A 27,583-nucleotide genomic window follows, 5' to 3' on the forward strand; every position below is an offset into this window, starting at 1 on the left:
TTAGTTCCCAGACTTAACCCTGTGGTGTATTCTTCCCCAATGTCGGAAATTAGTCTAAACCAGTACATTAAAGTACTACTTAAGTCGTTTTTTGGGGGTATCTGTACTTTACCATTTATATTCATGGCAACTTTTACTTTTACTTCACTACATTCCTAAAGAAAATAATGTACTTTTTACTCCATACATTTTCCCTGACACCCAAAAGTACTTGTTACATTTTGACAGGAAAATGGTCCAATTCACATACTGCCTCTGATCTGGTGCTCACTAAACACAAATGCTTCGTTTGTAAATTATGTCTGAGTGTTGGAGTGTGCCCCTGGCTATCCTTAAATAAAAAAACAAGAAAATGGTGCCGTCTGTTATGCTTAATATAAGGAATCATTTGATTTATACTTTTACATTTACTTTTGATACTTAAGGACATTTTAGCAATTCCATTCTCTTTTGAAACGAAAGTATATTTCAAACCAAATACTTTTAGACTTTTACTCAAGGAGTATTTTACTGGGTGACTTTCACTTTTACTTGAATAATTTTATATTAAGGTATCTTTACATTTATTCAAGTATGACAATTTAGAACTTTTTCCACTACTGGTCAGAACTAAATATTCAACCTTTAAGTCTTTCTCTTGCAGGGCAATGACGACGTACAGGTGAATCTACAGGCACATTGTCTCTGAGTCTGAGTGGTAATGGTGTATGCCCAGATTGGTGCCCAACTGTACCCTGAGTAGGCACTCTGAGTCGGGAGCACTTTCGACATTTGTAGGTTTCTGCAGTGGATGTTCAGTGATGGCTCGAAGTCATGGTAGGTCTCCAGTAGCTGATCTTGGTTTGTCTCTTGACATGACCTCATCTCTGAGGTTGTTTCCTGGCAACAGTTGATCCACGTGTCTCCTCCAGATGTTCTCCAGGGCCTGTCTGTGCGACCAATGTTGCTGGTACCCACTTTGGACCATTGTAGTAGTTCCGAGCAAAAACTCTCTCTCCAGCTTCTGTCTTTTGCTTTGCTCTGTCTCTCCACCTGTGCTCTCAGTTGTGTCTGTACAACTTGTTTAGTGTTTGGAGGTCTCAGAAGGTCGAGTCACGCGGAAAGCTGTCTTTTCATCATGGCTGACGCGGGTGCCACTTTGGTTGTAGCATGGGGGTGTTTCTGCCGGTAAACAGGAAGGTGATAAAGCGCCTATTAAGGGACCCATTCCCTTGTGATGATTTTTAAGCTTGCTTCATTGTCTGGACAAATCTTTCAGTGAGGCCATTTGTTGCAGGGTGATACGGCGCTGACTTGATATGCTGAATTTCATTTCATCCATGAATGACCGGAACTCTTCAGACACCAGTTGGGGGCCATGAAGATTGAAGAATTACCGTAGCTCTTCAATGGATCTCTCGATCTTCATCACAGTGACCTCAGGCCATTTGCTGTGTGTCAACTACGACTAAGAACATACGATCCTCCAGTGGGCCGCAAATAGTCTATGTGGACTCGCTGCCAAGGCTCCTCTGGGAAGTCCCATGGGTGTAGTGGTGCTAGCTGAGGCATGTTCCTCATCTTTTGACATGCAGAACATTACTTGGCCTTGTCTTTGATAGCTGTGTCCAAACCTGGCCACCAAAAGTAGCAGCTCGCAATCAAAAATGTTATAAAATGATTTGCATTTTAATGAGGGAAATAAGTATTTGACCCCTCTGCAAAACACGACTTAGTACTTGGTGGCAAAACCCTTGTTGGCAATCACAGAGGTCAGACGTTTCTTGTAGTTGGCCACCAGGTTTGCACACATCTCAGGAGGGATTTTGTCCCACTCCTCTTTGCAGATCTTCTCCAAGTCATGAAGGTTTCCAGGCTGACGTTTGGCAACTCAAACCTTTAGCTCCCTCCACAGATTTTCTATGCGATTAAGGTCTGGAGACTGGCTAGGCCACTCCAGGACCTTAATGTGCTTCTTCTTGAGCCACTCCTTTGTTGCCTTGGCCGTGTGTTTTGGGTCATTGTCATGCTGGAATACCCATCCATGACCCATTTTCAATGCCCTGGCTGAGGGAAGGAGGTTCTCACCCAAGATTTGATGGTACATGGCCCCATCCATCGTCCCTTTGATGCGGTGAAGTTGTCCTGTCCCCTTAGCAGAAAAACACCCCCAAAGCATAATGTTTCCACCTCCATGTTTGACAGTGGGGATGGTTTTCTTGGGGTCATTGGCAGCATTCCTCCTCCTCCAAACGCGGCGAGTTGAGTTGATGCCAAAGAGCTCCATTCTGGTCTCATCTGACCACAACACTTTCACACAGTTGTCCTCTGAATCATTCAGATGTTCATTGGCAAACTTCAGAAGGGCATGTATATGTGCTTTCTTGAGCAGGGGGACCTTGCGGGCGCTGCAGGATTTCAGTCCTTCACGGAAGTAGTGTGTTACCAATTGTTTTCTTGGTGACTATGGTCCCAGCTGCCTTGAGATCATTGACAAGATCCTCCCGTGTAGTTCTGGGCTGATTCCTCACCGTTCTCATGATCATTGCAACTCCACGAGGTGAGATCTTGCATGGAGCCCCAGGCCGAGGGAGATTGACAGTTCTTTTGTGTTTCTTCCATTTGCGAATAATCGCACCAACTGTTGTCACCTTCTCACCAAGCTGCTTGGCGATGGTCTTATAGCCCATTCCAGCCTTGTGTAGGTCTACAATCTTGTCCCTGACATCTTTGGAGAGCTCTTTGGTCTTGGCCATGGTGGAGAGTTTGGAATCTGATTGATTGCTTCTGTGGACAGGTGTCTTTTATACAGGTAACGAGCTGAGATTAGGAGCACTCAAGAGTTACCTGTATAAAAGACACCTGGGAGCCAGAAATCTTTCTGATTGAGAGGGGGTAAAATACTTATTCCCCTCATTATAATGCAAATCAATTTATAACTTTTTTGACATGCGTTTTTCAGGATTTTTTTGTGCTTATTCTGTCTCTCACTGTTTAAATAAACCTACCATTAAAATTATAGACTGATCATTTCTTTGTCAGTGGGCAAACGTACAAAATCAGCAGGGGATTAAATTATTTTTTCCCTCACTGTATGTATTCACCCCCTTTGCTATGAAGCCCTGTTGCAACCAATCTGGTGCAACCAATTACCTTTAGAAGTCACATAATTAGTTATATAAAGTCCACCTCTGTGCATTCTAAGTGTCACATGATCTCAGTATATTTACACTTGTTCTGAAAGGCCCCAGTGTCTGCAACACCACTTTAAGCTGTACACTCCACAGAGCTGGGCTTTATGGAAGAGTGGCCAGAAAAAAGCCATTGCTTAAAGAAAAAAATATAGCTATGCTTTCTCAAGTTCAGTTTTTTGTCTTATTTCATGTTTGTCTCAAAAGAAAAAATATTTAGAATCTTCAAAGTGGTAGGCAAGTTGTCTAAATCAAATGATACAAACTCCCCAAATATCCATTATAATTCCAGGTTGTAATGCAACAAAATAGGAAAAATGGGGGGTGAATACTTTCGCAAGCTACTGTATACTCCCGCGCTCTAGGTCACCAGGCTGCTCATTATTACGCACACCTGTCAACATCGTTACGTACACCAGTGCCTCATCAGACTCACCTGGACCTCATCACCTTCTTGACTTCCTTTCCTATATCTGTCACTCCCTTTAGTTCCTTCCCCAGGCGTTAATGTTTCTGTTCCGTTGTTTCATGTCTGTACACTGCTCGTATTTCTTGTTTTGTCCATGATCGTTTACTTATTAAATGATTCACTCCTTGTACTTGCTTCCCTACTCTCAGCATACACATTACAGACAATTTAATTGTTTCCCCTTGATGTTGTTTACCAGGTTCTATTGTAGGTGACAGGATGACATATTGTATGGACTAAAACAGCATAAAAGCAGTTGTATCACAAACCTTGATCAAATGAATTAGCCAGCTACAGTAATTCTGATATAAAAAAATTGTTTGGTAGATTTGGGTCAAATGAACCAGTTAACTACTGGTAGATTTCTAGCTAGTTAGCTCAAATGCCAATATCAATTATTTCTAAAGTCAAATCTTACTAACTCGAAAATGATTTCAGAATGGTTAGCGCATCATACTTCGTGACTAGCTATCCCCAGTTAGATCATGGGTTTTTACTTATTGTATCTGTATACTTGTTGTGTTCTCCCTGGTGCGCTCTTTCATTCGTGAGCTGTCTGCTCATTCTAAATAATCTAATCCAATCTGTTCAAAACAGTGGCAGCATGTGCAGCAGTGGGTTTTTGACATACATGAATGAAATAGGTGTATTTATGTTGTTCAAATGCACAGATCACTTTATATGTCTTCTCAAAGAAACTACTGGTATTCAAAAACTTACCATAATATTTCTGTCATGCTGCTTTGTTGACAACTCCAACCCTCTCGTGCCCCGGGGATTCAGCCAATCAGCGGCTGCCGCTGCAATTATTTCTGAATATTATTACACTATGTGTTGTCTGAATTTAAAATCAGGACTAGTTAGTTAAAGAAGGAACAAGGTTGGGACAACATGGTTGGGACAACAGCCTGCTTACCCCCAGGCCCTCCAGGACTAGAGTTGCCATCATCTGCCCAATGCTAATGCTACATTGTGCATTTATTTACAGAGCGTAAGTAATTTTTTTAATAGAAGCTATGCTACTAAGTTTACCTCATGGGCAAGCTCCTATTGGCACAATGACAGAACAAGCAAAACCTAAGTAAGTACAGCATTTTCGGTGAAGATCTTATTTTTCTGTTTTCATGAACAGTAGTTGTTAATTCAGGACTCAGGGCAGGGATTAGTGTGTTGGAGGTATGCATATGTTAACACACATAATTACTTGAATTATTACTTTGACAGGTTCTCATTACTTCTTATTGTGTAGCTGTTTCTCTCCCGGCAAAGCATATTGATTTTCCCAACCTCTAATTCCAGAACTGAAATTGAAATGGATGGATTGCCATGACTGCTGTTGTCTTGCATCATTTGAATGAGGCATGCACCAAATTGTTCTGTGGTAATTTTGCAATATTACAGTAAATTTTCCTTTTTCCACAGACAGACTGTCTTTGTCATACACTAAGCCAAGCAGAAATACAGATAGATGGATCATTCAATAGCCCAATAATATTGATAGACATACAGTATCAGTATCGGTCTTCCTATGGGTTTATGCAATATGTCTGTACATGTGTGTGTATCTGTGTAGGTATGTAAATATTAGCCATGGATGACTGCTGTACATGTTTGTGCACCATATATGTCAGACTTGGAGAAGTGAGTGTGTGTGCTTGTCATCCTTATGGGAGCTATGGAAGATAATCCTACTGGACTTGCTATCACATTTGTGTCATTGCCTTTTTATATACCCATATAAAAAAGTATTTATTATACTATGGTCTAAATACTGTAGTATTACTACATGTATATACTTTAGCATTCACTGTAGTGTATTTGCATACTTTACAGAAGTATTCAATGTAGTGTTTTGTAGTAAGTACTAGAATACTGTAGTATTTACTAGTGTTTTTGTTTTATTATCTTTGACATAGAAGTGTAGGCTTTCTCCTTGAGGAAACCGACTGGAGAAATATTAAAATAGTAAATGTTCCATAACCTGTAGGTAGGTAGGTAGGTAGGTAGGTAGGTAGGTAGGTAGGGAGGGAGGTAGGACTGGGGTCTGAATGGATAGTTCAGAGCTTCTGCTCTTTTCTATAACCTGTATGGTCTATATTTGGATGGCACAAAATTACTTATGGGAGAGGGGAATGGCAAGGGTATCCAGGACTTCAGAAAGTATTCATACCTCATGATTTATTCCACATTTTGTTGTTACAGCCTAAATTCAAAATTGATAAAATATTTTGTTCTCATCCATCTACACACAATACCTCACAATGACAAAGTGAATATATTGTTTTTTTGAAATGTTTCCTAATTTATTTAAAAATGAAATACAGAAATCTCTAATACAGACGTTCCACTAGCGGAACGCCTAGCCAATATCCAATGGAACAGCGTGGCGCGAAATACAAAAACCTCAAAAATCCAATAATTTCAATTTTTCAAACATACGACTATTTTACACCATTTTAAAGATATGACTCTCGTTAATCTAACCACATTGTCCGATTTCAAAAAGGCTTTACAGCGAAAACAAAACATTAGATTATGTTAGGAGAGTACATAGACAAAAATAATCACACAACCATTTATGTTATACAATACATGCATGTTTTGTTCAATCAAGTTCATATTTATATCCAAAAACAGCTTTTTACATTGGCGTGTGATGTTCAGAACATGCATTCCCACCAAAAACTTCCGGTGAATTTACAAAATTACTCCTCATAAACGTTGACAAAATACATAACAATTATTTTAAGAATTATAGATACTGAACTCCTCTATGCAATCGCTATGTCAGATTTTAAAATAGCGTTTCGGCGAAAGCACATTTTTCAATATTCTGAGTACATAGCTCAGCCATCACGGCTAGGAATTTTGACACCCGCCAAGCTTGGGGAAACCTAAACTCAGAATTATTATTAGAAATATGCTCTCACCTTTGCTGATCTTTGTCAGAATGCACGCCCAGGACTGCTACTTCCACAAGAAATGTTGTTTTTGTTCGAAATAATCCATAGTTATGTCCAAATACCTCCGTTTTGTTCGTGCGTTCAGGTCACTATCCAAAGGGTAACGCGCGAGCGCAATTCGAGACACAAAAAGTCAAAATGTTTCATTACCGTACTTAGAAGCATGTCAAACGCTGTTTAAAATCAATTTTTATGGTATTTTTTACGTAAAAATGCGATAATATTCCAACCGGACAATAGCATATTCATTCAAGGAGAAAAAGAAAAAACAGGGTACTCATGGGACCGCGCATATCCAATCCCTTTGTTGCCAGGCAGACTACTCAGTAACTGAGCTCCTATACTCTGCACAGTGACAGGAGAAGGCTCAAACCACTTTCTGAAGGCTTTAGACAGCCAGTGGAAGCCTTAGAAAGTGCAACGTAACAGCACAGATACTGTAGTTTTGAAAGGGACTAGAAAGAAGAACTACAATTCTCAGATCCTCCACTTCCTGGTTGACTTTTTCTCAGGTTTTTGCCTGCCATATGAGTTCTGTTATACTCACAGACACCATTCAAACAGTTTTAGAAACTTCAGAGTGTTTTCCATCCAAATCCACTAATAATATGCATATTCTCGTTTCTGGGCAAGAGTAGTAACCAGTTTAAATCGGGTACGTTTTTTCATCCGGCCGTGAAAATACTGGTTCCTATCCATATCAGGTTAAATAAGTATTGAAACCCCTGAGTTAGAATCAATTCTGGAAGTGATTACAGCTATGAGTCTTTCTGGGTAAGTCCCTAAGAGCATTGCACATCTGGATTGTACAATATTTGCATTTTTTTTTTAAGTCTGTTGTTGATCTTTGCTGGACAGACAGCTTTTTTTCAAGCTGATTTAAGTCAAAACGTAACTAGGCCACTGTAACGATCATCTGGAAGAGGGGACCAAGATGCAGCGTGGTAAGTGGTCATAATTATATTTAATGAAACACTTTAAAACAAACAAGAAAACGAAAGCCAACAGTTCTGCCAGGTGAACACACACAAGACAGAAAACAACTACCCACAAAACCCCAAAGGAAAACAGGCTGCCTAAGTATGACTCCCAATCAGCGACAACGATGTACAGCTGTCCCTGATTGAGAGCCATACCAGGCCAAAACAAAGAAATACAAAAACATAGAAAAAAGGACATAGAATGCCCACCCAAATCACACCCTGACCAAACCTAAATAGAGACATTAAAAGGCTCTCTCAGGTCAGGGAGTGACAGCCACTCAGTAACATTCAATGTTGTCTTGGTAAGCAACTCCAGTGCATTTCTGGCATTGTGTTTTAGGTTAATGTCCTTCTGAAAGGTGAATTTGTCTCATGGTGTCTGTTGGAAAGCAGACTGAACCCGGTTTTCGTCAAGGATTTTGCCTGTTCTTAGATCTATTGCATTTCCTTTTATCCTAAAAATTGCCCTAGTCCTTGCTGATGACAAGCATACCCATAACATGATGCAGCCACCACCGTTGCTTGAAAATATGAAGAGTGGTACTCAGTGATGTGTTGTGTTAGATTTGCCCCAAAAGTAACTGTTTGTGTTCAGAACATAAAGTACATTCCTTTGCCATTTTTTGGGCAGCAATATATTTTAGTGCCTTATTTCAAACAGGATGCATGTTTTGGATTTAAGAAAAAAAATCTGTACAGGCTTTCTTCTTTTCACTCTGTCAATTAGGTTAGGATTGTGGAGTAACTACAATGTTGTTGATCCATCCTCAGTTTTCTCCTATCACAGCCATTAAACTCGGTAACTGTTTAAACTCACCATAGGCCTCGGTGAAATCCCTGAGTGGTTTCCTTCCTCTCTGGCAACTAAGTTAGGAAGTATGTGTGTATCTTTGTAGTGTCTGGGTTTATTGATACACCATCCAAAGTGTTATTAATAACTCCACCATGCTCAAAGGGATATTCAATGTCTGCTTTTTTTATTTTAACCCATCTACCAAAAGGTGTTCTTTGCAAAGCATTGGAAAACCTCCCTGGTCTTTGTTTATTTTATTTATTTATTTTATTTTATTTCACCTTCATTTAAGCAGGTAGGCAAGTTGAGAACAAGTTCTTATTTACAATTGCGACCTGGCCAAGATAAAGCAAAGCAGTTCGACAACATACAACAACACAGAGTTACACATGGAGTAAAACAAATATTCAATCAATAATACAGAAGAAAAATAAGTCTATGTACAATGTGAGCAAATGAGGTGAGATAAGGGAGGTAAAGGAAAAAAGTCCTTGGTGGCAAAGTAAATACAATATAGCAAGTAAAACACTGGAATGGTAGATTTGTAGTAGAAGAAAGTGCAAAGTAGAAATAGAGATAATGGGGTGCAAAGGAGCAAAATAAAATAAATAAATACAGCAGGGGAAGGGGTAGTTTTTTGGGCTAAATTATAGATGGGCTATGTACAGGTGCAGTGATCTGTGAGCTGCTCTGACAGCTGGTGCTTAAAGCTAGTGAGGGAGATAAGTGTTTCCAGTTTCAGAGATTTTTGTAGTTCGTTCCAATCATTGGCAGCAGAGAACTGGAAAGAGAGACGGCCAAAGGAGGAATTGGGTTTGGGGGTGACCAGAGAGATATACCTGCTGGAGCGCGTGCTACAGGTGGGTGCTGCTATGGTGACCAGTGAGCGGAGATAAGGGGGGACTTTACCTAGCAGGGTCTTGTAGATGACCTGGAGCCAGTGGGTTTGGCGACGATTATGAAGCGAAGGCCAGCCAACGAGAGCGTACAGGTTGCAGTGGTGGGTAGTATATGGGGCTTTGGTGACAAAACGGATGGCACTGTGATAGACTGCATCCAGTTTGTTGAGTAGGGTATTGGAGGCTATTTTGTAAATGACATCGCCAAAGTCGAGGATCGGTAGGATGGTCAGTTTTACGAGGGTATCTTTGTGGTTTAATCTGTGTTTGAAATTCACTGATCCACTGAGGGACCTTACAGATAACTGCATGTGTGTGTGGTACAGAGATGAGGTAGTATTTACAAAATCTTGTTAAATGCTATTATTGCTCACAGAGTACATGCAAGTTATTATGTGACTTGTTAAGGACATTTTTACTACTGAACTTATGTCTAAAAACATAATTCAACGTTGACATTATGCAGTATTGTGTGTAGGCCAGTGACACAAAATCTAAACGTAATCCATTTAAATTCAGGCTGTAACACAAACAAATGTGGAAGAAACCAAGGGTAGTGAATACTTTCTGAAAGCACTGTATGCAAATTAAATAATGTAGTATTTACTATAGTAAAAAAGTTAAGTGTTTTGCAGACTAGTGTTTTAACAGACATTACTTTAGTATTTACTACAGTATTCTATAATATACTTAATATATTTTAAGTAATACACATGATTGAGGAATACTACAGTGTGTAGTATTGTATTCTACAGTATACCACAGTTTACTACATAATTCTATAATAAGTACTGTAGTATTCTATAGTAAACTGTAGTATTTTTTCATGTGGGTATCCCTGTCACATTCAGTGCCGTTAGCAAGAGCTACACTATCTAATGCTAACTTGCTCCTGTCTCTTTCTATGTGGGCTAACAGATACTAGCGACTAGCCCCCTGGCCCCCATCTGTCTCTGATACCTGCCCTGTGTGATCTTACCCACAGGCCATACACATACCTCAGGTCTCCCTAGCCCACAGCACTATGATAAAATGAACATCCCTTGCGTGGCAAGAGACCCCGAAAGACAAACGGAGATGGATCAACGTTTTAACCAAAGTATTGTGTTTTTCTCTCTCTCTCTCTCTCTCTCTGTTTCTTTCTCTGTCTCTCAAGTGTCCCCCCAAAGCATGTTTGATAAGAAGATGTATTACTTTATTAGATCACCAGTGTGCCTCAGCCCTCAGGCAAACAGCTGATTGGAAGAGACAGGCGCACAATGCTGAGAAATGCCAGGGTTGACTGTTCAGGCCGCCACGGAATACCAAGAGTTCTAGGAACAAAGCAGGCCAATTGTTTGGAGCACTACGGAATTCTATGATTATAAGGAACTGCTGGCAGGTAGCTAGAAAGTCTGGGCCACCATGGGATTCCAGGTGTTCTTAGAACAAGGGCTGGTATCAGAGAGATACGGAGAGAAAGGGTAGAGAAGTAAGGGAAAAATGTTTTGTAATTTACTTTTTACCTGCTATTTACATTTCTTCTCTACTTGTACTCTTTCCTGAAGAAGATAAGAGACATGTTTCTATTTTAGTCATCAATTAAATACGATATTTCCATTAATTACAGATTTATTTATTTCTTTAGATTTTTTCTTTAGTAATGAGTTGGAGATTTTTCGAAAATTGGATGAGAACTTGTTGCATTACCTTACCTGAGAAAAGTAAAAACTACCCTGGGGGTTGACCTACTAAAAGTTACTGTGGGTGGTGGTGTGTGTGTGTGCGCCACACTTCCCCTCTTAGAGAGTCGTTAGGTGCACTGTAGGATGATGTTGAGAATTGACAAATCTAGACAGTCGACAACCACTCACAGATGACATATCACAGACAGAACAATGACTTTCTAGTCACCCTCTGCTCTTTTATCTGCCTACAAGGCTGGCTCACTGAACACACAAACACACACACACACACACACACACACACACACACACACACACACACACACACACACACACACACACACACACACACACACACACACACACACACACTCAGCCGCAAAGCCTTTTTCCTCAACTACTCCTGGTTTCTCTTCTCCTACACCTTCATCTGGGCCTCCACCAGACAGCAGCTTCTGGTTTCTTTCCTCCTACACCTTCATCTGGGCCTCCACCAGACAGCAGCTTCTGGATTCTTTCCTCCTACACCTTCATCTGGGCCTCCACCAAACAGTAGGTCTTGAGGAGGCCAGGAGAGAACAGGTCTGGTGTTCAGTGTGTATGTGTGTGTGTGTGTGTGTGTGTGTGTGTGTGTGTGTGTGTGTGTGTGTATGTGTTCAGGGGGAGGCTTGCATATACACTGCTCAAAAAAATAAAGGGAACACTTAAACAACACAATGTAACTCCAAGTCAATCACACTTCTGTGAAATCAAACTGTCCACTTATGAAGCAACACTGATTGACAATACATTTCACATGCTGTTGTGCAAATGGAATAGACAACAGGTGGAAATTATAGGCAATTAGCAAGACACCCCCAACAAAGGAGTGGTTCTGCAGGTGGGGACCACAGACCACTTCTCAGTTCCTATGCTTCCTGGCTGATGTTTTGGTCACTTTTGAATGCTGCCGGTGCTTTCACTCTAGTGGTAGCATGAGACGGAGTCTACAACCCACACAAGTGGCTCAGGTAGTGCAGCTCATCCAGGATGGCACATCAATGCGAGCTGTGAAAAAGGTTTGCTGTGTCTGTCAGCGTAGTGTCCAGAGCATGGAGGCGCTACCAGGAGACAGGCCAGTACATCAGGAGACGTGGAGGAGGCCGTAGGAGGGCAACAACCCAGCAGCAGGACCGCTACCTCCGCCTTTGTGCAAGGAGGAGCAGGAGAAGCACTGCCAGAGCCCTGCAAAATGACCTCCAGCAGGCCACAAATGTGCATGTGTCTGCTCAAACGGTCAGAAACAGACTCCATGAGGGTGGTATGAGGGTCCGACATCCACAGATGGGGGTTGTGCTTACAGCCCAACACCATGCAGGACGTTTGGCATTTGCCAGAGAACACCAAGATTGGCAAATTCACCACTGGTGCCCTGTGCTCTTCACAGATGAAAGCAGGTTCACACTGAGCATGTGACAGACGTGACAGAGTCTGGAGACGCCGTGGAGAACGTTCTGCTGCCTGCAACATCCTCCAGCATGACCGGTTTGGCAGTGGGTCAGTCATGGTGTGGGGTGGCATTTCTTTGGGGGGCCGCACAGCCCTCCATGTGCTCGCCAGAGGTAGCTTGACTGCCATTAGGTACCGAGATGAGATCCTCAGACCCCTTGTGAGACCATATGCTGGTGCGGTTGGCCCTGGGTTCCTCCTAATGCAAGACAATGCTAGACCTCATGTGGCTGGAGTGTGTCAGCAGTTCCTGCAAGAGGAAGGCATTGATGCTATGGACTGGCCCGCCCATTCCCCAGAACGGAATCCAATTGAGCACATCTGGGACATCATGTCTCGCTCCATCCACCAACGCCACGTTGCACCACAGACTGTCCAGGATTGGCGGATGCTTTAGTCCAGCTCTGGGAGGAGATCCCTCAGGAGACCATCCGCCACCTCATCAGGAGCATGCCCAGGCTTTTTAGGGAGGTCATACAGGCACGTGAAGGCCACACACACTACTGAGCCTCATTTTGACTTGTTTAAGGACATTACATCAAAGTTGGATCAGCCTGTAGTATGGTTTTCCACTTTAATTTTGAGACCTCCATGGATTTCCATTGATTATTTTTGTGTGATTTTTGTGTGATTTTGTTGTCAGCACATTCAACTATTTAAAGAAAAAAGTATTTAATAAGATTATTTAATTCATTCAGATCTAGGATGTGTTATTTTAGTGTTCCCTTTATTTTTTTGAGCAGTGTAATATAAAGTGGTGGAGTTGAGTCAGTATGTTGGCAGAAGCCACTCAATAGTGGTAGTCTGATGGCCTTGAGATAGAAGCTGTTTTTCAGTCTCTCGGTCCCCGCTTTGTTGCACCTGTACTGACCTCGCCTTCTGGATGATAGCGGGGTTAACAGGCAGTGGCTCGGGTGGTTGTTGTCCTTGATGATATTTTTGGCCTTCCTGTGACATCGGTGTCCTGGAGGGTAGGTGTCCTGGAGGGCAGGTAGTTTGCACCCGGTGATGCGTTGTGCAGACCTCACTACCCTCTGGAGAGCCTTCCAGTTATGGGCGGAGCAGCTGCCGTACCAGGCGGTGATACAGCCCGACAGGATGCTCTCTATTGTGCATCTGTAAAAGTTTGTGAGTGTTTTTGGTGACAAGCCGAATTTCTTCAGCCTCCTGAGGTTGAAGAGGCGCTGCTACGCCTTCTTCACCACGCTGTCTGTGTGGGTGGACCATTTCAGTTTGTCCGTGATGTGTACGCCGAGGAACTTAAAACTCTCCACCCTCTCCTCTACTGTCCCATCGATGTAGATAGGGGGCTGCTCCCTCTGCTGTTTCCTGAAGTCCACGATCATCTCCTTTGTTCTGTTGACATTGAGTGTGAGGTTATTTTCCTGACACCACACTCCGAGGGCCCTCACCTCCTCCCTGTAGGCCGTCTCGTCGTTGTTGATAATCAAGCCTACCACTGTAGTGTCGTCTGCAAACTTGATGATTGAGTTGGAGGCGTGCATGGCCACGCAGTCATGGGTGAACAGGGAGTACAGTAGAGGGCTGAGAACGCACCCTTGTGGGGACCCAGTGTTGAGGATCAGCGGGGTGGAGATGTTGTTACCTACATCAAATTATGTCAATTAGCCTATCAGAAGATTCTAAAGCCATGACATCATTTTCTGGAATTTTTCATGCTGTTTAAAGGCTCAACTTAGCTTATGTTAACTTCTGACCCACTGTAATTGTGATACTGTGAATTATAAGTGAAATAATCTGTCTGTAAACAATTGTTGGAAAAATTACTTCTGTCATGCACAAAGTAACCGATTTGCCAAAACTATAGTTTGTTTAAGAAGACATTTGTGGAGTGGAGACTCCAACCTAAATGTATGTAAACTTTCGACTTCAACTGTAAATAAACAGAGTCCTATAGGTCCTGATGGCAGCATTGTGTTTGTCCTGTTTCCTTCTCAACTCAACTTCCAGAATTACCATCACCCATTTCGAAGTTCTAAACAGCCAAATACGAGTCCTCATGTCAAGCCAAATATGACATGCCAACTCGTCCTGTCAGCTGTCAGTCAAACTGTGCAACGACAGTGCTGTCAGTCATCAAACCGAAGCAATATTGAGGGTTAAGTTTAGGCATTCATCCCGAGTGGTTAAGGTTAGGGTTAAGTTTAGGCATTCATTCTAAGTGGTTAAGCGTAGGGTTAAGTTTTGGCCTAGGGTTAAAACATTCAAAAATGGAAAAACTAGTGCCTAGCATTGAACCTGCGATGTTCAGAGCAGTATCTCATGGTTTAGATAATTCTCAGCCACATTCACAACACCCTTCCATGTCGTGAGCCTATTGATTTGATTTTAACAGGCACTTGCCACATATTTAATTGCCATGTAAATATCTCAACTTGCCATCAAGTAATTCCACCATTGTAGAAACGTGTGGCTTACACGTAATACACTGGTGCTTGGGCAGGTCATTCTACAGGTGTCCTTTGTCTATCTACCTATCACTCGCTCCATCTCCATCATACTTAGAGCCTGAGCCCCCAGTGAAGGAAGGAGAGAGGAAGAGGCAGACAGCAGATCGGAGAGAGAAAATTGAGGATTGCATAGGAGGAAGGAGTGGAAACAGATAAGGGTATTGTTTTTCGGGGCAGTGCATTCAGGTGAGACTGTCAATGCACCTTCACCTTTGGGATAAGGGGAAAACTGGTGAATGATTAATTTTGGGGCGGTGGTGTGGGTGTTTGTTTTTGTGCCTGGTTACACAGCAAATACACACACAGAGAGAGAGAGAGAGAGAGAGAGAGAGACTCACTGCTAATCATGTCTCTTTTGTTGGAGGTAAATCACATTATTTTCAAGGGCACCCACAGCCTATGACATGTTAACTTATTGTGGACAATAACTTAATGTAACTCTCATTCAACATGTATACTGTAGCATGACACTTTGGCTCATCAATGTATAGATGAATGCCTGAATTGAAATGGATGCACACACACACACACACACACACACACACACACTATTGCCACATCACACTAAGGCATCCATTCATCCTAAAGCCTATAGCTTAAGCTAGATGTAAAATGCATCTGCCACCACAAGCCTGATCCATAGGTTTAACAGACTAAACTACACACCTCCATGCCTTCCATTGAGCCCTGCTATATCATTAGGATAACAGAGAGGGAGAGAAAGAGGGTGATTGAGATTTAAAAAAATTTTTATTTCACCTTTATTTAACCAGGTAGGCAAGTTGAGAACAAGTTCTCATTTACAATTGCGACCTGGCCAAGATAAAGCAAAGCAGTTCGACAACATACAACAACACAGAGTTACACATGGAGTAAAACAACATACAATCAATGATGCAGTAGAAAAAAATAAGACTATATACAATGTGAGCAAATGATGTGAGATAAGGGAGGTAAAGGCAAAAAATGCCATGGTGGGATGAGATGAGAGAGTGTGAGAGGTGAAAGGTTAATTTATCTCCTTAAAGCGAAACTTCACCGCTAGACATTATTTGGGGTGTTTTTCCAGTCTCCCCACATCATTCTGAGTGTTTCAGACATAATTATGCACTATAGCTGTATTTGTTTTATTTTAGCACCGGGAGAGTTCAACCAATGAAGTCAATGGTTGATATAGCCTGCTGTCTGATCAAAAGATTAATGGAATCATGTTTCGTAACAATTATTGTGGCCTTTGTGTTTCACCGACTGCACAATCACGCGAGTAGATGTGGTTGTCCTTGTTCAATAGAGCCATTGTTCCTATCTGCCAGGACATTGCAAGATATCTAGGGCTGAATCATTTTCCCTGGCTTTGTAAAGCCTACAGCCTGACGGGAGCCATACTTCCGAGACTGCTAATAATTATCTGCAATGGCTGCTTCTGATGATTCCTCTTTCCAAGAAGAACTGGACGATGAAACATTTTGTATAATTATTTTACATAGGAACATACAGCCCTGTTTATTTGAGTTGGAATACACTGAAGAGGAGTTGAGAAGGTGAGAAAAAGAATTGCGAGATCAGCAAGCAGCGGCGGCAGAAGTTGATGACTCTCAAGAGATGTGAAATGTTCCATTACAACAAACTCCCCATGTATGAAAGTGACTCCAAACACCTCACTGCACCACCTAAACACACCACATGCAAGTATTCCCTTTGTAGAACTGTAGTATTTATTATAAGCGTTAGTAATATATTTTTCCTTCTACTGAATGCAGTGCCTTGCAAAAGCATTCATCCTCCTTGACATTTTCCTATTTTGTTGCATTACAACCTGTAATTTAAATGGAATTTTATTTGGATTTCGTGTAATGGACATACACAAAATAGTCCAAATTGGTGTAGTGAAACAAAAAAAATAAGTTGTAAAAAAAATATCTAAAAAATAACAAACGGAAAAGTGGTGCATGCATATTTCTTCACCCCCTTTGCTATGAAGCCCCTAAATAAGATCTGGTGCAACCAATTACCTTCAGAAGTCACATAATTGGTTAAATAAAGTCTACCTGTGTGCAATCTAAGTGTCACAAGATCTGTCACATGATCTCAGCATATATACACCTGTTCTGAAAAGCCCCAGAGTCTGCAATACCACAAAGCAAGGGGTACCACCAAGCAAGCGGCACCATGAAAACCAAGGAGCTCTCCAAACAGGTCAGGAACAAAGTTGTGGAGAAGTACAGATCAGGGTTGGGTTATAAAAAAAGATCAGAAACTTTGAACATCCCACGGAGCACCATTATATCCATTATTAGAAAATTGAAAAAATATGGCACCACAACAAATCTGCCAAGATTCAGAGAACCCTGAAGGAGCTGCAAATCTCCACAGCGGAGATTAGAGCTTCTGTCCATAGGACCACTTCAAGCCGTACACTCCACAGAGCTGGGCTTTATGGAAGAGTGGCCAGAAAAAAGCCATAGCTTACAGAAAAAAATAAGCAAACATATTTGGTGTTCGCCAAAAGGCATGTGGGAGAGTCCCCAAACATATGGAAGGTACTCCGGTCAGATGAGACTAAAATTGAGCTATTTGGCCATCAAGGAAAATGCTGTATATCGCGAACACAGCACCTCGAAAAGACCATCCCCAGGATCATACTGTGGGGATGTTTTTTTATCGGCAGGGACTGAGAAACTGGTCAGAATTGAAGGAATAATGGATGGTGCTAAATACAGAGAAATTCTTGAGGGAAACCTGTTTCTGTCTTCCAGTGATTTGAGACTAGGACGGAGGTTCACCTTCCAGCAGGACAATGACCCTAAGCATACTGCTAAAGCAACACTCGAGTGGTTTAAGGGGAACCGTTTAAATGTCTTGGATTGGCCTAGTCAAAGCCCAGACCTCAATCCAATTGAGAATCTGTGGTATGACTTAAAGATTGCTGTACACCAGCAGAACCCATCCATCTTGAAGGAGCTGGAGCAGTTTTGCCTTGAAGAATGGGCAAAAATCCCAGTGGCTAGAGGTGCCAAGCTTATAGAGACATAGCCCAAGAGACTTGAGGCTGTAATTGCTGCAAAAGGTGGCTCTACAAAGTATTGACTTTGGGGGGGTGAATAGTTATGCACACTCAAGTTGTGTCCTTGTCTTATTTCTTGTTTGTTTCACAAAATATATTTAGCATCTTCAAGGTGGTAGGCATGTTGGGTAAATCAAATGATACAAACCCCCCAAATATCAATTTTAATTCCAGGTTGTAAGGCAACAAAATAGGAAAAATGCCAAGGGGGATGAAAACGTTCGCAAGTCACTGAATATGTCATACATTGCCATAACTGTTCCTGCATACTACTGTATAAACTCCCCTCGGTCTCCAGAGTAAATACATTTTTGTCTTCAATAAAAGCCAGATCTACTTATGTGCTATATTGACAGTCTAATCTATTGTTATTATAACGGCACAGGGTGAGACCCAGATGCAGACACGGGAGGCAGATGGTTCGAGTCTCTGATATTAATTATAATCCAAGGGACAGGCAAAAGATCATAACAAGGTCAGAGTCCAGGAGGTACAGAGTGGCAGGCAGGCAGGTTCGAGGTCAGGGCAGGCAGTATGGTCAGGCAGGCGGGTTCAGAGTCAATGCAGGCAAGGGTCAAAACCTGGAGGACTAGCAAAAGGGAGATAAGAAAAAGCAGGAGCACAGAAAAACACGCTGGTTGACTTGACAAGATGAACTGGCAACAGACAAACAGGGAGCACCAGAATAAATACCCAGGGGCTATTGGGGAAAACGGGTGACACCTGGAGGTGGGTGGAGACAATCACAAAGACAGGTGAAACCGATCAGAGCGTGACAGTTATACTGAAACATAATTACTTGCCAACAAATTACTTTAAGTTATACAGTAAGACAAGCTAGTTTCAAAATGAATGGATATATATATAGATATATATAAACTGCTCAAAAAAATAAAGGGAACACTAAAATAACACATCCTAGATCTGAATGAATGAAATAATCTTATTAAATACTTTTTTCTTTACATAGTTGAATGTGCTGACAACAAAATCACACAAAAATAATCAATGGAAATCCAATTGATCAACCCATGGAGGTCTGGATTTGGAGTCACACTCAAAATTAAAGTGGAAAACCACACTACAGGCTGATCCAACTTTGATATAATGTCCTTAAAACAAGTCAAAATGAGGCTCAGTAGTGTGTGTGGCCTCCACGTGCCTGTATGACCTCCCTACAATGCCTGGGCATGCTCCTGATGAGGTGGCGGATGGTCTCCTGAGGGATCTCCTCCCAGACCTGGACTAAAGCATACGCCAACTCCTGGACAGTCTGCGGTGGAATGTGGCGTTGGTGGATGGAGCGAGACATGATGTCCCAGATGTGCTCAATTATATTCAGGTCTGGGGAACGGGCGGGCCAGTCCATAGCATCAATGCCTTCCTCTTGCAGGAACTGCTGACACACTCCAGCCACATGAGGTCTAGCATTGTCTTGCATTAGGAGGAACCCAGGGCCAACCGCACCAGCATATGATCTCACAAGGGGTCTGAGGATCTCATCTCGGTACCTAATGGCAGTCAGGCTACCTCTGGCGAGCACATGGAGGGCTGTGCGGCCCCCCCAAAGAAATGCCACCCCACACCATGACTGACTCACCGCCAAACCGGTCATGCTGGAGGATGTTGCAGGCAGCAGAACGTTCTCCACGGCATCTCCAGACTCTGTCACGTCTGTCGCATGTGCTCAGTGTGAACCTGCTTTCATCTGTGAAAAGCACAGGGCGACAGTGGCAAATTTGTCAATCTTGGTGTTCTCTAGCAAATGCCAAACGTCCTGCACGGTGTTGGGCTGTAAGCACAACCTCCACCTGTGGACGTCGGGCCCTCATACCACCCTCATGGAGTCTGTTTCTGACCGTTTGAGCAGACAAATGCACATTTGTGGCCTGCTGGAGGTCATTTTGCAGGGCTCTGGCAGTGCTCCTCCTGCTCCTCCTTGCACAAAGGCGGAGGTAGCGGTCCTGCTGCTGGGTTGTTGCCCTCCTACGGCCTCCTCCACGTCTCCTGATGTACTGGCCTGTCTCCTGGTAGCGCCTCCATACTCTGGACACTACGCTGACAGACACAGCAAACCTTCTTGCCACAGCTCGCATTGATGTGCCATCCTGGATGAGCTGCACTACCTGAGCCACTTGTGTGGGTTGTGGACTCCGTCTCATGCTACCACTAGAGTGAAAGCACCGCCAGCATTCAAAAGTGACCAAAACATCAGCCAGGAAGCATAGGAACTGAGAAGTGGTCTGTGGTCACCAACTGCAGAACCACTCCTTTATCGGGGGTGTCTTGCTAATTGCCTATAATTTCCACCTGTTGTCTATTCCATTTGCACAACAGCATGTGAAATGTATTGTCAATCAGTGTTGCTTCATAAGTGGACAGTTTGATTTCACAGAAGTGTGATTGTCTTGGAGTTACATTGTGTTGTTTAACCTCTCTAGGGTAGGGGCAGTATTTTCACATCCGGATAAAAAATTTACCCGATTTAATCTGGTTATTACTACTGCCCAGAAACTAGAATATGCATATCATTTTTGGATTTGGATAGAAAACACCCTAAAGTTTCTAAAACTGTTTGAATGGTGTCTGTGAGTATAACAGAACTCATATGGCAGGCAAAAACCTGAGAAGATTCTGTACAGGAAGTGCCCTCTCTGACCATTTCTTGCCCTTCTACACTCTCTTTATTGAAAACTGAGGATCTCTGCTGTAACGTGACACTTCCTACGGCTCCCATAGGCTCTCAGAGGGCGCCAGAACGTTGAATGATGACTTTGCAGCCCATGGCTGAAAAACAGTAGAGCATTTGGTAAGTGGTCAATCTGAGAACAATGAGACGGGAGCGCGCATGCACGTGAAGAGGCCATTTTCAACTTTGAGTCTTTGAACGAAAAGGGTTTCCCGGTCGGAATATTATCGCTTTTTACGAGAAAAATCGCAAATTGATTTTAAACAGCGTTTGACATTCTTCGAAGTACGGTAATGGAATATTTAGAAATGTTTTGTCACGATATGCGTCCGCGCGTCACCCTTCGTCACACTTCGGATAGTGTCTTGAACGCAAGAACAAAACAGAGAATATTTGAACATAACTATGGATTATTTTGAATCAAAACAACATTTGTGGATGAAGTAGAAGTCCTGGGAGTACATTCTGACGAAGAACAGCAAAGGTAATCCAATTTTTCTTATAGTAAATCTGAGTTTGGTGAGTGCCAAACTTGGTGGGTGTCAAAATAGCTAGCCCGTTATGGCGAGCTATCTACTCAGAATATTGCAAAATGTGCTTTTGCCGAAAAGCTATTTTAAAATCGGACACCGCGATTGCATAAAGGAGTTCTGTACCTATAATTCTTAAAATAATTGTTATGTTTTTTGTGAACGTTTATCGTGAGTAATTTAGTAAATTCACCGGAAGTTTGCGGTGGGTATGCTAGTTCTGAATGTCACATGCTAATGTAAAAATATTTTTTGATATAAATATGAACTTGATTGAACAAAACATGCATGTATAGTATACCATAATGTCCTAGGAGTGCCATCTGATGAGATCATCAAAGGTTAGTGCTGTATTTAGCTGTGGTTTTGGTTTTGTGACATTATATGCTAGCTTGAAAAATGGGTGTCCAATTATTTCTGGCTGGGTACTCTGCTGACATAATCTAATGTTTTGCTTTCGTTGTAAAGCCTTTTTGAAATCGGACAGTGTGGTTAGATTAACGAGAGTCTTGTCTTTAAAATGGTGTAAAATAGTCATATGTTTGAGAAATTGAAGTAATAGCATTTCTAAGGTATTTGAATATCGCGCCACGGGATTCCACTGGCTGTTGAGTAGGTGGGACGATTTCGTCCCACATACCCTAGAGAGGTTAAAGTCCTGAGGAGAGTGAACGAGGTATGTTACAGGTTACAGCTTCCCCCCGATTACCGCATTAACCCCTCGTTCCATGTGTCTCTCCTCAGGCCGGTGGTGGCTGGCCCACTCCAGGAGTCTGAGGTGCGGGAGGTTCCTCCACCCCCTCTGGACATCGAGGGGGCCTCGGCGTACTCCGTTCATTCCATACTGGATTTGCGACGTCGGGCGAGAGGCCTTCAATACCTCATGGACTGGGAGGGGTATGGTCCGGAGGAGAGATGCTGGGTTCCGGTGGAGGATGTGTTGGATCCTCCCATGCTGCGAGACTTCCACCGTCTCCATCCGGATCGCCCTGCACCTCGCCCTCTGGGTCATCCCTGAGGTCGGTGCCGACGCGCAGCTGGAGCCGCCGAAGTCGGTCCCTCTCCTTGTTCGGGCGTTGTTCGGCGGTCGATGTCACCGACCTTCTAAACATCACTGATCCATTTTTCATTTTCCATTGATTTTGTCTTGTCTTTCTTCACACCTGGTTCCAATCCCAACAATTATATGTTGTGTATTTAACCCTCTGTTTCCCCTCATGTCCTTGTCGGAGATTGTTTGATTGTATGTTTGTGTATTATGTGTTGGTGCGTGATGGGTTTTGTACCCACTTTTTATATTTTGAAATTTTGGTTTTGGAGTTTTGTGAAGCACTGATTAAACAACTCTGTTTATACCAAGTTGGATTCTCCTGCGCCTGACTTCCTTGCCACCAACACGCACCCCTTACAATACTACGCATTCTATATTATACTACAATATCAGACTAGCTGATGAACCTCTTCTTGTGTTTGGTAATGGCAGCTGGTTGGCACTGTGGTGATGTCAGTAGAGATGTTGGGTTCGGGGGGCTGTGACTCTAGCTCCTTGTAGACAACCGTCTGGTCCTTTCTGAACTCCACCACCAAGTGGAAAAGCCTCTCATACACTTTCTTAACAACCCACTGCTTTGACTTCTTGAAGAAGATTTGCTTGTACTGCAAGCCTCCTGGAAAGACATGAAGACTGATCATGAGGATGTATAACCATACAATAAACCATGTTCATCTGTAAACAAAAAAGGGTACAGTAGACTGGAATGCGTTTTGTTACACGTATTCAATAATGGGTCATTGAGATGGGCAAAGATGTGAAACATTTGAAGGGGGCTTGACTTGTAGACAGTATAGTCGTGTATTGTTGTGCATGAGAACCTACAGTTGTGCTGTTGAGTATACAAGCACTGCCAACAGTAGAAGGATTAGGCTAGAAGACTACACTAACAGCCCCTCTCCCCCATGCCAAAGAACTGACTGCAAGGGTGTGAAAAGTTTGAGGAGCACTTGTCTTGTAGAGAGTTTAGTGCATTGGTGATTTTGTTTTCTCAAGAGGGTATTATGCTTTTAGAAATATCGTTGGCTGTCCTGGCTTGTTTCAAAGTCAGATGATGTTGAGTTTGAGCTTAATCCAGGCTGACAGCTTTCATCCAATGGGTCTACAGGCTCTGTATTACTAAAACTGGTGTCAAGGCCATCATCATCAGCAGCAGGATGAGTCTGTAGGACACACAGTAGTCAGTGATTAGCCAACATTTTACTATGTTGCCTCCATCAATACACACTAAAACAATGTACTATATCCACCCACCCCCCTCATGTCAATAGATCATGCATAATAACCTTCACACACAATACCCACCCGTCAGTCACCCACACCATCCCCTCCTTATTAATACCTCCTTTTCTCCAATTTAGACTTTAAGCCCTGCATGAACAATCAACTAAGACTCCACAATACAGAGAAAACTACAATAGAAGTTGTAGCCTACTTGTAAACACACAAACTATGGAAACAATACATGCACGGATCATGGTTATGCCTAGCTCCAACATATTTATTTGCTCCTCATGGCGTCATGAAAATATTTAGTAGATTTTATTACGATTTTAGAAGGTGACTTACACTAGTTCCTGGTGCTGAGCTTGATGTTGATGCCTCTGCGGATGTTGATGAGATCGGACTCTAAATGTAACTCGTTTCAGGTAACTAGGCTTGTGTCGCACGTCACTACTTCACAGGAGAGCCATTTGAATGTAAACTTTTTATTTTTAATCAAAATGCGTTTTTTTGGGCAGAAATGCCTTCTGGAACATGTGAACTTTCATGTGCCTTAATAACAAACTTGTATGCCATCTGTAAATATGAATACAATTGTTAAATTATGAGTCTAGTTGGTTTAGCCACAGAAGAAGACAGGAACCTTCACCGCTAGATAATGGATGGGCTGGACATGCTGAGAGATGTCACGTCCTGACCAGTATAGGGGTTATTGGTTATGGTAGTTTGGTCGGGACGTGGCAGAGGGTATTTGTTTTATATGGGGGTTATGGGTATGTAGAGGGGTATTGTATTTATGTGTTCCGGGGTTTTTGGTGTATGTTCTTGTTTTGGGTTTCTAGGTTTTCTAGGTTTTGTATTTCTTTGTTGGCCTGGTGTGGCTCTCAATCAGGAACAGCTGTACATCGTTGTTCCTGATTGGGAGTCATACTTAGGGAGCTTGTTTTCACCTGTCTCTTGGTGGGTAGTTGTATTTTGCACTGCTGTTATTATTAGCCTGTGAAACTGTCGGTCTGTCATTCTTTGTTTATTGTTTTCGTGTTCGCTTTAATTAAATAAATTAAAGTATGAGTATTCACGTAGCCGCTGCGCCTTGGTCCCCTTCTCTCTTCAACGACGGCCGTTACAAGAGATGGTCTGCCATGTAGCACGCTTCTGTCTATAACATGAGCTGGTCAGGATGTGTATGTAATCCTTTCTAACACAGCTTTTTTTTTTAAAGATATCACATAGTAGAACTACAAAGGTGTTGCTCTTCACATTCTGGAGGACCAAGTTTTGAAATCGGTGCAATGCCCGGTGGAATTAGAGTTTAATAGCTAAGGAGATGGAAAAAATTCTGGCTAGCTAGCAAGATGTTCAGATATTACACGTTTCTAATTTTGTCAGAAAGTCGTTTTCATTTCAAGTTAAAGCGTACTGTTAGCTAGCTGGCTCGTTAACGTTACATGTACGACCTGTGTAGTGATATTATTCGTATCTCAAAGCCATTTCCATTGCTAGTTCTAGCTAACTAACATTGAACCTGGTTGGTTAGGTAACTGCAGATTAATGCAGGGTAGTAATGTTATGAGTTGGGATTATGGTTTATTGTTTAGCTAGCTAGATGTCGAAACAATACTCCATCATGCAAGTAGCCATTTCAATAGAATGTTCATGATGTCACTGCGAGAACTGTCGATAGACGTAGCTGGTAAATTTGCTTTGGCTATATACTGCGATTTCAGAGCACTTTCGTCTGAGTATGCCAGAGCACAGTATAACTGAAATTTGCGACCGCTCAACACCCATTGAATATGGCCAGTGTCAGTAAACATTGGCTAAAATTTTTTAATTAATTTATTGCCAGCAGCACAGTTAGTCACCAATGCTCTGGATAACATAAAATAGCCTAACCAGTGTCACACCCTGATCTGTTTCAACTTTCTTTGTGATTGTCTCCACACCATCCAGGTGTCACCGATCTACACCATTATCCCCAGTGTTTCTATACCTGTGTTCTCTGTCTGTTGCCAGTTTGTTTTGTTTCGTCAAGCCTACCGGTGTTTTTTTTCTTGCTCCGGTCTTTTCTCTAGTTCCTGTTTTCCAGTTTTCCCATTTTTGACCATTCTGCCTGCCCTGACCATGAGCCTGCCTGCCGTTCTGTACCTTGTCACACCTCCCTGGATTACTGACTTCTGCCTGCCCTGAGCCTGCCTGCAGTCCTGTACCTTTCGGACTCCCCTCTGGATTACAGACCTCTAACTGCCCTTGACCAGTCATTTGCCTTCCCCCCTGTTTTTGTAATAAACTTTTGTTACTTCAAAACTGTCTGCTTCTGGGTCTTCTCCTGAGCCTTGACTATCAGCTCTGCTAGGGTGAATAAAATGGTTAGGGTGAGCAGTTCTCTCATTTGTGTTTGGAAGTAGCTAGCAAGCTAGGTAATGTTAGCCAGCTGGCTTGGGTGCTTGACTGCTGTTAGGTCAGAACACTCAGATCAACCCTACTCCTCGGACAGAGAGTCCAGTGTGCGCTCTGAACGCTCCGAGAGTGAAACGCTCTGAATTTACGAACTGACAATCTGACAACGCTCTGAATTTACGATCGCCCAGAGCGCACTCTGGCACTCCAGAATGAATTCATGAATACACCCGTAGTATAAACCAGCCTTTAGTCTTGAACTTTTTGGTAGTTTAGTACATGGCCTCACATGTGAATCCTTAAAGAGACGGGTGGGGCTAAGGCTTAACCCTTGTGTTGTCTTAAGTGTCAAAAACGACCTGCCACTATGTTTAACAGCAGAGAATCCCCTAAATTATCTTTTTTCAACTTGAAATTAGATGTCTCTTCCTAGGTTGACCCCAACATTAGAAAAAGTGAAACATCGCCTTTGTTCATATTTCCATGAAAGCTGTACACAACCAGGGTACAAAGATTGTCATAGGGTCATTTTTGACCCGACAGTTATAAAATCATTTACACACCTCAAAAACCACAAAGACACACATACACACACACACACACACACACGCACACACACAATGAGAAATTGAGATTATGTGTGCTACCGATTGAACTCAAACAAAACTAAAATATTCTTGTGCATGTGCAGCATCTCACCTCCACTACCCCACACATGACTCAAGTTCACAGACTAAATAAAAACAATTTCAGACAAACAAAATTTCAGACAAAACAAACATTTCTTGAACGCATTGTTTACTAATTGGGAATGCAGTCAAAGGCTATACAGGTGCTGCAGATGACAGTTCCCCCCAGTTCTGTCTTTGCTGAAGCCATCAGTGCACATTCCAGTGGCCAACAGCTTGTAGATCTGATGTTTTCATATATCCAGGAGGAACAAGAGAATGATTTAAGAGGGGGAGGTATCTGAAGAAGAAGATGGGGAAGAAAACAACTCGGAGCACGATGCATCATCTTCAGATGAAGAAGAAATCCCCCAAGCTGAAAGAGACATTTTTGTCAAAGAACAGCAAAATAACATGGTCCTTGTCACCATATGACAACCAGGGCAGGATGGCAGCACAAAATATAAGGATGACAGCAGGGCCCACAAGACTTGCAGTTGCCAATGCCCAGAACATCGCCTCAACATTCTACATGTTCAACACGCCATCTAAAAAATGATCCTGGAGATGACAAATTTGGAGGGTTTCTGTAAATATGGAGACAACTGGAAAAGGATGGATGAGATTGACCTGTGTGCCTACATAGGGCTGCTAAAATTAGCAGGTGTGTGTATAGTTCCCAAGGCCAGGCTACATGTAGTCTCTGGGATGCGATTTTCCGTGCCACGATGCCACTGAAAGTCTTTTCCACTTTCTCAAGAATGCTAAGATTTGATAACCGTGAGTCAAGACTTGCAAGACGTGTGAGAGACAAACTGGCGGCTATAAGAGAGGTCTGGGAGCGTCTGCCATACCTCTACAACCCTGGCCTGAAGTAACAGTGGATAAGCAACTGGTTCCATTCAGAGGTACATTTTATTTTCATATCTGTAATGTAAGTGATTTTCACTGTTACTTTGATGATGTATTGCTGTAATATCATTGATTTATTTGATTGTTTTCTGTGACACTGACACTAACTACTGATAGTAATCTCTTTTGTCAAAAAGTCGCTGTC

The sequence above is a fragment of the Salmo trutta genome, chromosome 34, assembly GCF_901001165.1.
Source record: "Salmo trutta chromosome 34, fSalTru1.1, whole genome shotgun sequence".
Taxonomy (NCBI): domain Eukaryota; kingdom Metazoa; phylum Chordata; class Actinopteri; order Salmoniformes; family Salmonidae; genus Salmo; species Salmo trutta.